The 14,501-nt window shown below is 38.8% G+C and overlaps 1 pseudogene; it reads right to left on the bottom strand.

Moving 5' to 3' along the window:
• Window positions 1–1,176: 1,176 nt before the first annotated feature.
• On the bottom strand, window positions 1,177–1,985 carry LOC126087853 (suppressor of SWI4 1 homolog; annotated as a pseudogene).
• Between the last annotated feature and the right edge of the window lie 12,516 nt (window positions 1,986–14,501).

Below are 14,501 nucleotides of genomic sequence, written 5' to 3'. Positions count from 1 at the left end.
TGGTCTTGCTTTGGTCCAAAAAACCTTTGCTATTGAGCTAATTCTGACTCATAGTGACCTTATAGGACAGAGTAGAACGGCCCCATAGGGTTTCCAAGGCTGTAATCTTTATGGAAACAGACTGCCACATCTTTCTCCCGAGGAGCAGCTGGTTGAGTGGGAAAAATTATCACTAGACTAAACACTGCTCTGGTCTGACTAATCTTAAAAGCAATATCCAAAAGGATTCAACTGGTTCCAAATAGCAGAGGTCAAGAATATTAATAGGAATATAAAATTACCCAACATCCAAGAAGATAAAATCACAATGCCTGGCGTCCAAGCAAAGATTATCGGGCATGCAAAGAACCAGGAAAATATGAACCATTATCATGAGAATAGCCAACCAATTAAAATCAAACAAAAACTGGCGAAGATTTTAGAATTGGCAGAAAAGGACGTTAAAACAATTACGCTGTATTTCATATACAGGTATGTGTCCCTTAACTATATAACTTTATGTGATTTGGCTGTTGTGTGAACAGCTGGGCCCATAGGGTGGCGGTCCCTGACCCATCATCTGGGGGCTGCTGTGTGGCTGAGGCAGAGCAGCTCCCACCGCAGACGTCTTAGGTGAGCACTGGCATGGACCATGCAGCTCCCTGAGGGTCAAGGGGGGAGGCTCCAGGAGCACCTGCAGCAGTGGGGAAATGGTCTCTGCAACAGGTGCCCTCATCCAGGGCCAGGCCCCATGATGTCTGCCAACCTTGGGTGATCAGGAATAGGATTGGGCAATGACTCCTCCCAAAGGCAGGGGTACCTGTTCCCAAGGGTGGGGGCTCTCTGCCAAGTAAGGATGTGGGCATCTTCCAGAGAAAAGATGAGAGAGTTTTGTGGTTTTTTGTTTTCTATTTTTGGGAATGTCAGTCATTTATTGTGGAGGTGGGTGTGGAGTTGGGGAAACAGCTCCTTTACGAAAGGAAACCAGAGACTGCACCTGGAGCCCAGCAGGAGTCCCAGGGCAGCGTCTCTGTGCCCCATCCTGGGGCACTCCATCAGCCTTGCTGGGGCTCAGGCTCTGGCTACTCTTGTAGGTGGCTGCACCTGGCTCTGCACATGGCCCCAGGTAGCCCCTCTGGGGTTGGTCTGGACTCCATGGGACCTGCCCTTGAGCTTTGAAGGCCTCTGGTTACCATCTTAGCCTGGTCTCTGATCCTGCTTCTTTGGTGGTGGCCCAGTAGGTTGTCTGTGCTTGGTCAGCCCCTGGTAACACGTCCTCGTCAGGCTCTTTGCCCACCACCTGGTGGAAATGCTTAGCTTCATCCTCTTTCTCCTCAGGCCAGCCAGCCCTCTTGGCCTCCAGTGGAGTTCCCACGCCCTCGGCATCACTCTCCCCATGGGCCTGTGCCCATGCCCTCTTCTTGCCTACCAGACTCCTCTTGTGGGCCTCTCCACTGCTTCTGCTTGCACTGCACATTGCAGGCCTGCTGGTCCTACCTCTGAAACTTCAGCCACAGCCTCTCATTGGCTGCGAGGATGGCCTACAGCTCCTCCTCCATCTTGTGCATGAAATTGCAGAACAGCGTGTTCCCCTCCAGACAACTTCCTGGATCTTGGTGAGCTGCAGCATCTTCCAATGACCTATCTCAGTGAGCTGCACTGCACAGTGCTCTGTTGGGCCCACATGTTACCGCATCCGTGATGGCCTAGGGCAGCTCCTTAATGCTGTGTTTGCTGTTGGGTTCTTTCTCATCTCTGACAGCCCTGCACCCATGGCCAGCAGCTCACTGAGGTCCTGTAGACTTCTTATGTTGGGGAACTTCTCCAGGAGGAGCTTCTTCATTACAGGACTTGCCCCCACAGGAATGACTTTGATGCTATAATGGCATAAATCCATCTCCTGGGAGTCAGATGATGAGAAGGTAGCACTTGATGTTGTTTAGGTTTACCTTGTGCACGTTGATGGAGAGGAACAAGCTCTGGAACGTAGTAGCCATGAGCTTCATGTGTCTGCCATTGGGACTGATGCTTCTCTGCACCAGGAAGGGCCGGTGGGCATCCCCCACAGGGAGCTCACCTGACCCTGGATGAATATGCACTCTGTCATTGCCCAACTGTATTTAAATGGTAAGTAGAGATGTAGAAGATATAAAAAACACCCAAATTGAAATCTTAAATTAAAAAAAAAAAAAAAAGATCTACAATGTCTGAGATAAAATACATGCTAGGAGGGACTAACAGCAGATTAAACATTGCAGAGGAAAAGATTTGTAAACTTTAAGATATAATAACAGGAACATTCCAAAAACGGGACAGAAAGAAAAAGTTTTTTTTTTTTTAATTTTTTATTGTGCTTTAAGTGAAAGTTTACAAATCAAGTCAGTCTCTCACACAAAAACTTATATACACCCTGCTACATACTTCCAATTGTTCTTCCCCTAATGAGACAGCCCGCTCCCACCCTCCATCCTCTCTTTTCATGTCCATTCCGCCAGCTTCTAACCCCCTCCACCCTCTCATCTCCCCTCCAGGCAGGAGATGTGAACATAGTCTCAGGTGTCCACCTGATCCAAGAAGCTCACTCCTCACCAGCATCCCTCTCCAACCCACTGTCCAGTCCTATCCCTGTCTGAAGAGTTGGATTTGGGAATGGTTCGTGTTCTGGGCCAACAGACGGTCTGGAGGCCATGACTCAGTCAGACCATTAAGTCTGGTCTTTTTATGAGAATTTGGGGTCTACATCCCACTGCTCTCCTGCTCCCTCAGTGGTTCTCTGTTGTGTTCCCTGTCAGGGCACTCATTGGTTATAGCTGGACACCACCTAGTTCTTCTGGTCTCAGGCTGATACAGTCTCTGGTTTATGTGGCCCTTTCTGTCTCTTGGGCTAGTAATTACCTTGTGTCCTTGGTGTTCTTCATTCTCATTTGGTCCATGTGGGTTGAGACCAACTGATGCATCTTAGATGGCCACTTGCTGGCATTTAAGACCCCACACACCACTCTCCAAAGTGGGATGCAAAATGTTTTCTTAATAGATTTTATTATGCCAATTGACTTAGATGTCCCCTGAAACCATGGTCCCCAAACCCCTACGCCTGCTACGCTGGCCTTCAAAGCATTCAGTTTATTCAGGAAACTTCTTTGCTTTTGGTTTAGTCCAGTTGTGCATACCTCACCTGTATTGTGTGTTGTCTTTCTTATCACCTACACTAGTTCTTATCTACTATCTAATTAGTAAATACCCTTCTCCCACCCTCCCTCCCTACTCTCGTAACCATCAAAGAGTATTTTCTTCTCTGTTTAAACTATTTCTCCAGTTCTTATAATAGTGGTCTTAGACAATATTTGTCCTTTTGCAACTAATTTCAATTAGAATAACGTCTTCCAGATTCCTCCATGTTATGAAATGTTTCACAGATTCATCACTGTTCTTTATCGATGCATGGTATTCCATTGTGTGACTATACCATAATTTATTTATCCGTTCATCAATTGATGGGCATCTTGGTTGCTTCCATCTTTTTGCTATTGTAAACAGTGCTGCAGTGAACGTGGGTGTACATATATCTGTTCGTGTAAAGGCTCTTATTTTTCTAGGATATATTCCAAGGAGTGGGATTGCTGGATCATATTGTAGTTCTATTTCTAGCTTTTGGAGGAAGCGCCAAATCGATTTCCAAAGTGGTTATACCATTTGACATTCCCACCAGTGTATAAGTGTTCCAATCTCTCCACAGCCTCTCCAACATTTATTATTTTGTGTTTTTTGGATTAATGCCAGCTTTGTTGCAGTGAGATGAAATCTCGTTGTAGTTTTGATCTGCATTTCTCTAATGGCTAATGATCGTGAGCATTTCCTCATGTATCTGTTAGCTACATAATTGTCTTCTTTAGTGAAGTGTCTGTTTATGTCTTTTGCCCATTTTTTAAAGAGGTTATTTGTCTTTTTGTAGTTGAGTTCATGCAGTATCATGTAGGTTTTAGAGATCAGGTGCTGATCAGAAATGTCATAGCTAAAAACTTTTTCCCAGTCTGTAGGTAGTCTTTTTACTCTTTTGGTGAAGTCTTTGGATGAGCATAGGTGTTTGATTTTTAACAGCTCCCAGTTATCTACTTTTTCTTTTGCATAGTTAGTAATGTTTTGTATACTGTTTATGCCATGTATTAGGGCTCCTAATTTTTCTTCCATAATCTTTATCCTTTTAGATTTTATATTTAGGTCTTTGATCCATTTTGAGTTTGTTTTTGTGCATGGTGTGAGGTATGGGTCTTATTTCATTTTTTTGCAGATGAATATCCAGTTATGCCAGCACCATTTATTAAAAAGACTGTCTTTTCCCCATTTAACTGCTTTGGGGTCTTTGTCAAATATCAACTGCTCATATGTGGATGGATTTATGTCTGGATTCTGAATTCTGTTCTGTTCATTGGTCTATGTATCTATTGTTGAACCAGTACCAGGCTGTTTTGACTACTGTGGCAGCATAATATGTTGTAAAATCAGGTATAGTGAGGCCTCCCACTTTGTTCATCTTTTTCAGTAATGCTTTACTTATCCAGGGCCTCTTTCCATTCCATATGAAGTGGGTGATTTATTTCTCCATCTCATTAAAAAATGTCATTGGAATTTGGATCAGAATTGCATTAAATCTGTAGATCACTTTTGGTAGAATAAACATTTTTATAATGTTAAGTCTTCCTATCCATGAGCAAGATATGTTTTTCCACTTATTCAGGTCTCTTTTGGTTTCCTGCAGAAGTGTTTTGTAGTTTTCTTTGTATAAGTCTTTTACATCTCTGATAAGATTTATTCCTAAGTATTTTATCTTCTTGGGGGCTACTGTAAATGGTATTGATTTGGTGATTTCCTCTTCAATGTTCTTTTTGTTGGTGTAGAGGAATCCAAGTGATTTTTGTATGTTTATCTTGTAACCTGAAACTCTGCCGAACTCTTCTATTAGTTTCAGTAGTTTTCTGGAGGATTCCTTAGGGTTTTCTGTGTATAAGATCATGTCATCTACCAATAGAGATACTTTTACTTCTTCCTTGCCAATCTGGATGCCCTTTATTTCTTTATCTAGCCTAATTGCTCTGGTTAGGACCTACAGCACAATGTTGAATAAGAGCAGTGATAAAGGGCATCCTTGTCTGGGTCCTGATCTCAAGGGGATTGCCTTCAGGCCCTCTCCATTTGGGATGGTATTGGCTATAAGCTTTGTATAAATGCCTTTTACTATATTGAGGAATTTTCCTTCTATTCCTATTTTGCTGAGAATTTTTATCATGAATGGGTGTTGAACTTTGTCAAATGCCTTTTCTGCATCAATTCATAAAATCATGTAATTCTTGTCTTTTGTTTTATTTACATGAATGTTTACATTAATTGCTCTTCTAATGTTGAACCATCCCTGCACACCTGGTATGAATCCCACCTGGTCATGGTGAATTATTTTTTGATATGTTATTGAATTCTTTTGTCTAGAATTTTGTTGAGGATGTTTGCATCTAAGTTCATGAGGGATATAGGTCTGTGATTTTCTTTTTTTGTGGTGCCTTTACCTGGCTTTGGTATCAGGGATATGGTGACTTCACAGAATGAGTTTGGAAGTATCCCATCCTTTTCTATGCTCTGAAATACCTTTACTAGTAGTGGTGTTAACTCTTCTCTGAAAGTTTGGTAGAACTCTGCAGTGAAGCTGTCTGGGCCAGGGTTTTTTTTTTGTTGGGAGTTTTTTGATTACCTTTTCAATGTCTTCTTTTGTTATGGGTCTATTTTGTTGTTCTTCCTCCGTTTGTGTTAGTTTAGGTAGTTTAGTGTGTTTCTGGAAATTCATCCATTTCTTCTAGGTTTTCAAATTTGTTAGAGAACAATTTTTCATAGTAATCTGATATGATTCTTTGAATTTCAGTTGGGTCTGTTGTGACATTGCCCATCTCATTTCTTAGTCAGGTTACTTGCTTCCTCTCCTGTTTTTCTTTTGTCAGGTTGGCCAATAGTTTATCAATTTTGTTGATTTTTTCAAAGAACTAGCTTTTGGTTTTTTAATTCTTTCAATTGTTGGAAAAAACAATTTTTAAAAATAAAAAAATTCAGTGAGCTGAGAGACAACTTCAAGTTGAGCGTATATGCTATGATCCCTAAATCAACCACTAAAATAAGAAAACAGAGCTATAGCTAGAAAGCCAACGAAGAAGATAAAATGGAATCATAAAAATATCTAATTAATCCAAAATAAAGCAAAAAAGGAGGAAAAGAGAAAAAGCAAAAGATGAGATAAAAATAAAAAACCTAGTAGAAACCAGATGAATAAACACATCACATATCCAAAAAAAAACCTAACCCAGTGCCGTCAAGTCATTTCCGACTCATAGTGTCCCTACAGGACAGAGTAGAACTGCCCCATAGAGTTTCCAAGGAGCGCCTGGCAGATTTGAACTGCTGACCCTTTGGTTAGCAGCTGTGGCACTTAACCACTATGCCACCAGGGTTTCCACATTACATATAAATGGTATAAAATACTCCATTAAAATGCAAAGATTGTCAGATTGGATTAAAAAAAAAAAAGCAGTACTGAACAATACATTGCCTTTAAGAACTGCAGTTTATTATAAAGTCAGAAATATGTTAAAAGTAAAAGGATAGAGAAAGACATGCTAACACTATTCAAAAGAAGGCTGGAGTAGCTAAATTAGTATCATACAAAGTAGATTTTAGAGCAAAGAATATTACTAGGAATAAAGAAGTTCATTTCATAACAAGAGATTCAATTAATCACCTAATAACAGGGATTGGAAAAAAAAAAAAAAAAACTGCTAAGAGTTGCAAGGAATAATAACCAACGCAGTTGGAGGATATGATACTCCTCTTTCAAGAATTGAAAAAACAAGAAGACAGAAAATGAGGAAGGATATAAAAGAGTGAACAACAGTATTCACGACTTTAAAAGAAAACTACAACCAACAGTAGCAGAATGCACATTTTTTTCCAAGTGTGTATGGAACGTTTACCAAGATAGACCTTATTCTAGGCCATAAAAGAACCCCCAATAAATTAAAACAGGTTCAAGTCATATAATGTATGTTCTCTGAGCACAGTGGAATTAAAATACGAATCAATAAATGAAAGATATTTAGGAACTAAGCAATGCACTTGTAAATAATCCATGAGTCAAAGAAGAAATCAAAAGAAAATTAGAAAGCATTTTGAACTGAATTAAATTGAAAATACTAAATATTAGAACTTGTGGGATGTCACAAAAGCAGTGCTTGGGGATAAATTTGTAGCCCTAAATGGTAGAACAATTGTATATCCCTATGCAAAAACAAATAACAATAACAACAATGACAAAAACTTTGACCGTATCTCCCACCATTAAAAATTAACTCAGTATTAACTAAACGTAAAGCCTAAAGCTACAAACCTTCAAGAGGAAAGCAAAAGAGAAAAACTTTGTGATCTTGGGTTAAGCAAAAATTTCCTTAGATGTGACAACAGAAGCATGAGTCATAAAAGAAAAAAGTAATAGTTGAACTTCATCAAAATTTAAAACTTGTGTTCTTCTAAACACACTGCTAAGAGATTGAATAAACAAGCCATAGCAGAAGAAAATTACTTGCAAAGCAAAGGATTTGTGTACAGAACATATAAAGAACTTTCAAACTTCATAATAAGAAGAATTTTTTTTAAATGAACCAAAGAATTAAAAAAAAAAAACTTCAAAGAAAACATACAGATGGCAAAGAAGTACATGAAAAAAAAAGTTCAACATCATTAGTCATTACAGAAATGAAATTAAAACCACAATGTTATATCACCAAGATATACTTATTCAATATTCAATGTCTAAACTTTAAAACAAACAAATAAAAAATTGACCAAAGAAATAGATCCTAGGATGTGGACGAACTGAAACTTTCATACCTTGCTGGTGTGAGTGTAAAATAGTACAACCACTTGGAAACAGTTTGGAATTTTCTTAAAAAGCTAAACATTTGCCTGTTATATGATACAGCCATTCCACTCTTAGATACTTATATAAGAAAAATAAAAGCCTATGTCTGTAGAAATAGTTGACTGCAAATGTTCATAGCAACTTTGCTTGTAATAGCCCAAACCTGGAAACAACCCGTGTCCATCAGTATGGAATTGAATGAATACATTTTGGTATATCCATACAATGGATTACCCAGTGTCGTCGAGTCGATTCCGACTCATAGCGACTCTATAGGACAGAGTAGAACTGCCCCATAGAGTTTCCAAGGAGCACCTGGCAGATTCGAACTGCTGACCTTTTGGTTAACAGCCATAGCACTTAACGACTATGCCACCAGGGTTTCCAATGGATTAGCATTCCATAAAAAAAGGAATGAACTCTTGATACATGCAACAACATGGATAAATCTCAAAGTAAGTGTGCTGAATGAAAAACTCCAGAGAAAAAAGAGTGCATATCGAATGCTTTTATTTACATAAACTAATAGAAAATGCAAATTAACCAATAGCAACAAAAAGCAAATCAGTTGTTGCTTGAGGATGGGAGGTGGGTAGGGAGGGTCTGAAAGGAAGAATTTCAAAGGGAAACAAGTCAGCTCTGGGTAGTGACTGAAATATATTTACCACCTTGATTGCTGTGTTAATTTTATGAGTTTATGAGTATATACGTATGTCAAAAATGTATGGAAATGGGCACTTTAACTATTTGCATTTTATTTTAGGTCAATTATATCTGTTTTTTAAAAATAATAAAGCTGTTTTAAAAAGACAGTTTAGGAGAGATACATGGAGTAATTATTGTATTGGTGGAGGAATATTTAAAGGAATGCGAAAAATCCAAAGTCTGATGATCTCCAAAAGTGACAAAGAAAAAGAAAATAAGTGTAGATACTATCAACAAACACATTTTAAAAAGCCAGGAAGATATTATGTTGCTTTTGATAGATACATAGATAGGCAGGCAGGCAGGCAGGAAGGTGGGCGGGCGGGCGGGCAGGCAGATAATGTTGTTAGGGGACTATACACTTAAAACAAATGTACTGTTTTCCTTAGCTAATGACCTATCACAGCAAACTCCATAATAGAAGGGAGTCCCAGTGGCAGCTAAGGTAGAGAGGGTCAGTGGTCTTGTCTAAGGCTTAAGGCTGCAGGGAAGTTAGTGCCTGAGTCCCTCCATACATTACTTCCTCTGTTTGTGGTACAATTGGAAAGGTTGGAAGTTAGAGAGAGCCCCTCCTTCCCCCGCTTATGCCCAGAGCTTGATTGCTCTCAAAAGACATTTAACAGGCTTGTATTTCTCATTTAACCCCATGTACAGACTTAACCATGGCTACCTGGAATCATAGCAGGACTTTGTTGAAAGTTCTGAATGTTCTCAGCAGCATGTGATACAGCAGTTCTGCAGGGAGGTATTAGTTCATTTTGTGGCACTTCTGCTGCTCTAACAAGATATCCAATAGCCTTGAACTACTCATCAGTTGATTTCCAGGAACAAAGCACTTTGCAGATCTATTAGGGAGCCATGAGGTCAATGCCTAATGCTTCTGCAGGCCAGGACTTGGGCCTTGGGGTTTCCCCTTCTGGCCAGGTTCTACGAGAAAGAATAAGGCTTTTAGTTTGGGAAAGAAGTGGTAACAAACAGTTACAACATTTCATAATGGGAAATAGTGTTCCTCTTATCTTATTAAACCCCCAAAACTTTTGTCACTACACATCACTCTTGGCTTTGAAAAGATTAAATTAAAAAATGTTATAGAGCACAGTGAAGACCTCAGGAAATTTAAACTTTCCAGTACTAAATTCTCCCTAGGAAAAGGAAGGAGCTCAAAAGTATGAGTTAATTGGGATTAATTGTATTAGTTTGGCATGTCCAATCAGTATATTTCACTGTAAGAAAGACGATCTGGGGACTTGAAAAAAAATTTTATTTTTGGTTGAAACTTTTCTTTCTTTCTTCCCATGGCCCCCCTTCTCTGCCCATCATCCTCTGCTTTCCCTTCTTTCTGTCCATCTTTCTGTCTGTTTCTCTCTCACACACTCTCTGTCTTCATTTTATGGCAAAAATAGTGTCTCTTAGAGGTAAATTAATAGAGAAAGTGGTAGACTAATATGGAATTCTGGAGGATTTAGATAGTCAACAATAAAGAATTAGGATTATATTTGATTTTTAACAAGCAAGATATGACATTGTCAAGATCATCAAGAATTACAAATATCCTATAGGGCCAACAATAACATATGCGAGGAACTTGCTTCATAGTTCAATCATGTATGTGAGATTAATGGGCACATTAAAAGCAAAGACAAGAAGGCAGGAAAGGACAGGAAAACTGGATGAATAGAAGCAGGGAACCCAGGTTGGAGAAGGGGAGCCTGTCGAAGTATTGCAGGGTTGGCAACCAATGCTCCAAAACAATTTGTGTATTAATTGTTTAATGAGAAACTAATTTGCTCTGTAAACTTGCACCTAAAGCACACACACACACACACAAAATGATTAAATAATATTTATGATATAATCAAAACAAATCGATAGTGTGGTATAGTGGAAACAGAGCAGACCTTAAAAAAAAAAAAAAAAGGAATATCAAATTTTGCCCTGACACTCCTGGTATTGTTAAATTGTTAGGTTAGGAGTCACACAAGAGAAAAGTATTTCTGTCCATTTAAAACAAGAGAAAATTTTGGAGACACTTAACATTCTAAGGGCTGTGAGTGATGAGGACTTTTTTCCACATATAAAAACGTTATATACTCGTTCAATTCAAATTTTAATGAATAAATCCTTCTACATATACCTTAGCCCCTAACCATCTGTCAGTTTGTCTACTGTAGTGGCTTGCGTATTGCTATCATACTGAAAGCTATGCCACCGTTATTTCAAACACAAGTGGGGCTACCCGTTGTGGACAGGTTTTAGCAGAGCATCCAGACTAAGACAGGCAAGGAAGAAAGGCCTGGTAATCTACTTTGAAAAATTAGCCAACGAAAGTCTTATGGAACAAACCAGAACATTGTCCGACACACTTGCTTTGGACGCATTATCAGGAGAGGTCAATTGTTAGAGGAGGACATCACGTTGGGTAAGCTAGAGGGTCAAGAAGGACGTGGGAGACTCTGTGAGATAGACTGGCACCATAGCCACACCAACGGACTTGAGCACGCTGGTGATTGTGAGGATGACACAGGGTCAGCTAATGTTTCATTCTGTGGTACCTAAGGTTTTCATGAGTTGGAGTAGACTACAGGCCAGCTAAAAATAACAACTCCTACTTAAGACAGGTCCTTCTGGATAGGATCAGTGGGTCTTCACATGGATCGTACATCTCAGGTTGTAACGCCATGAGGCATTTTCTTGGCGAGTGCAGTAGCTTCCGTAATTTTATCATTATAATCTAGAAATATCCTTACCTCCATTCTAGTAAAACAAACCAAGAAATCTGTGATTTCATCTAAATCCTCTTGAATATTTATATATTCATTATCTCTTTCCATTAGTATAGTCCTTGGTTTTTTTTTTTAAAGTACTTATAAATGACAAAACTAATGTGGTAACCTCTTAAATATAGACTAACTCTCACAGCTACTCTGCGTGGTATTATTTTTGTACACTTTTTACAGAGAAATTTGAGACAATGACAATCTAAGTAAATTTTCCACGGTCACAGTGTTGGTGTGTGCTGAAACAATGTCATGAACTCTGATGTGTATGGTTTAGTCTGCGTGCTTAACCACTAGCCTGTGTTTCAGAGATCATCTCGCAGTACTGATTTTCTGAAATCTGAGGAAACGTTGTTCGTTGATCCTACTTACTGTCGTAATTTTATGGTATAAAAATTCTTACTGCAAATGATCAATAATGATTCAAAAATTGGTTCTACCACTAAGTATAATAATTTTTAGGCATTAATCTATGTGGATTGAAGAAAAATCCAGTTATATTTTCTGCTCTTCACATAAGCGTAATAATAATAATGATGATGATAATTATTATTACTATGGTAGTTATCATCATCATCATCATCACAGTTTTGTTTAGAATTTTTCACTGTATGGTAAATACAATAGAAAGGACTATAGTTATGTTGCTTTGTCTTGGCTTTGGCTTCAAGTTAAAATAAAACTTTAAATAACCCATTGCCGTGAAGTCAGTTCCGACTCATAGCGTCCCTATAGGACAGAGTACGATTGCCTAATAGGGTTTCCAAGAAGCACCTGGTGGATTCAAACTGCTGACCTTTTGGTTAGTAGCCAAGCTCTTAACTACTGTGCCACCAGGGCTCCAAAATTTTAAATAGAACAAACTTAAATATAACTATTGGTGAAATTAACAGAGATGAAAGAGAAGGGCTACTTGGAAAGTGTTTGAGCTATCTTTGTTAATACAGATGTTGCTAGTGTATCAATATGAAAGACCTCTCTGTCTCCAGGTTTTAATGTTTGTTTGTTACACAATGGTACCTCGCCACTGGTGGAATGTATGTGTGTGGTTCAATAGTTCCTAAAACTGTTTACTTTAAAGTAACACTACTTTCCACCAGACACTGCAAATGGAGAACCGAAATGAACGTAGTATCATTGCATTTAATTGGAAGATTTAGTTAGGCAGGCAAGAAAATCCCCTAACCAGAAATAGCGACATGTGGGCTAGTGTTCACCCACTAGTAATTGCTTAATGGTACAGAGAATCCCGGTGAAAAGCCCATGAGATATTCTTACTCTAAGTGTAAACCAAATTCAAAGCTTTGGTTTACTTGCTTGGGTATTACGTGCGTTTATGAGATTAGATTAATAATAGTCCAAACGGGTTCTGTTATGGCAAGTACAATCTTAATGTCTCATGGCTTTAACCATATTATTTCAGCAAGTCCCGGGTCTTAAATGAACCTCATTATTACAATCTAAGTGACTTTGAATGAATTCAGTCCCATAATAAAAATGTCTAAGTCTCCTCTTCCATTTTCTCCACTTTGTCTATGGTCCTATAACCCAACTCCTGTATTCAAAACTTTTGAATTATCTTATATTACACTTTTCCCTTTAAAGGCCTCAGCTAGTCCATTTCTTTGTTCTTCTGTGGCTTCTTCAAATCCACTTATTTCTATTTCCACAGCTATGAGCCTGCTTTAAGCCTAGTCATTTTAAATCTGATGGCGATTAGAATCCTGCTATTAGATGTCTAAAATGCCAGACCCTTGAATCCCCAGTTTCTTCATTCAAAATAGTCATATTCCTTTTACTTTAGAGCTGAAATATCTGAAGAAACTTTGCATCATATTATGTTTGAATTGCATTCCCCCAGAAGATACATTGAGGTCTTAACCTCTGTACCTGTAAACTTGACCTTGTTTGGAAATAGGGCCTTTGGAAATATTATCAGGTAGGTTAACATAGTCTGCTTCCATAGTGTAGTGATTATCACGTTCACCTAACACATGAAAAGCTCCTGGTTCGAAACCATGTGAAAACATTCTTAAAGTCTTAGTGGCACAGTGGTTAAGAGCTACAGTGAGCTACGGCTGCTAACTCAAGTCAATAGTTCGAATCCACCAGCTGCTTCTTAGAAACTCTATGGAGCAGTTCTATTCTGTCGTATAGGGTCACTGTGAGTCAAAATCAACTTGATGGCAATGGGTTTGGTTTGGTTATAGACTAACATGAGCTCATACTGGAGCAATGTGGTTAATAATCCTATATGACTGGTCCTTATAAAGAGAAGATACACAGAGACAGAAGAAGGATGCCATGTGACACTGAAGGTTCAAACTAAGGAGACCCTAGAGCTATGAGAAGCCAGGAGAAAGGCATGGACCTGTTCATGTCAGAGCCCTCAGAAGGAATCAACATGGCTAATACCCTGATTTGGACTTTTAGCTTCCAGAAATGTGAGACAATACATTTATCCCCTTTCCAGCCACCCACTTTGATGGTGTTTTGTTACCATAGCCCTAGGAGACCAATACACATTACATTGTAACTCATCAATTTATTTGAACGAACAGCTAACTTCTTGTTTGTCATTATTTGCCTTCCTAACTCCTTTTACCCTTCCCATGTATCCATATCTGTCAAGATCGCTTTTTTAAAATACCTAAACCCAAAACCCAGAAGTACTCTCTGACCCTTTCCTTCATTCCCACACTTTATGTTCTATTCAACAAATCACTGAGCCCCATACAGTGTTCTTTCATATCTATCAACCCCTTTTATGCCAAATTTGTTCCGGCTACTTCAAGTCTGCACTACTTTATGCCTATATAGCTGCAGTAATTTCTGGAATAGTCTTTCAGACTCATCTCCCTTCTCCTAATTGCATACTGTTACCAGTCCAAATGTCCTCAAAAAAAACTGGTATTTTAAGGCATTCAGGTTTAATAACAATTTCTCACATTATTCTTATCAGGCAGGTTTTTCCATCTGTAATGTACATATAAGAGACTCAGAACGTCCCAATTAGAGACTCAGAATGGCTTATTTCAAAAGTCAGGGGGAGGGTATGGACCATAACATGGGGTCTCTGAGTACAGAGC

Source organism: Elephas maximus, chromosome 13 (assembly GCF_024166365.1).
Source record: "Elephas maximus indicus isolate mEleMax1 chromosome 13, mEleMax1 primary haplotype, whole genome shotgun sequence".
Classification (NCBI taxonomy): domain Eukaryota; kingdom Metazoa; phylum Chordata; class Mammalia; order Proboscidea; family Elephantidae; genus Elephas; species Elephas maximus.
This window is presented reverse-complemented; position numbering and strand designations above follow the sequence as displayed.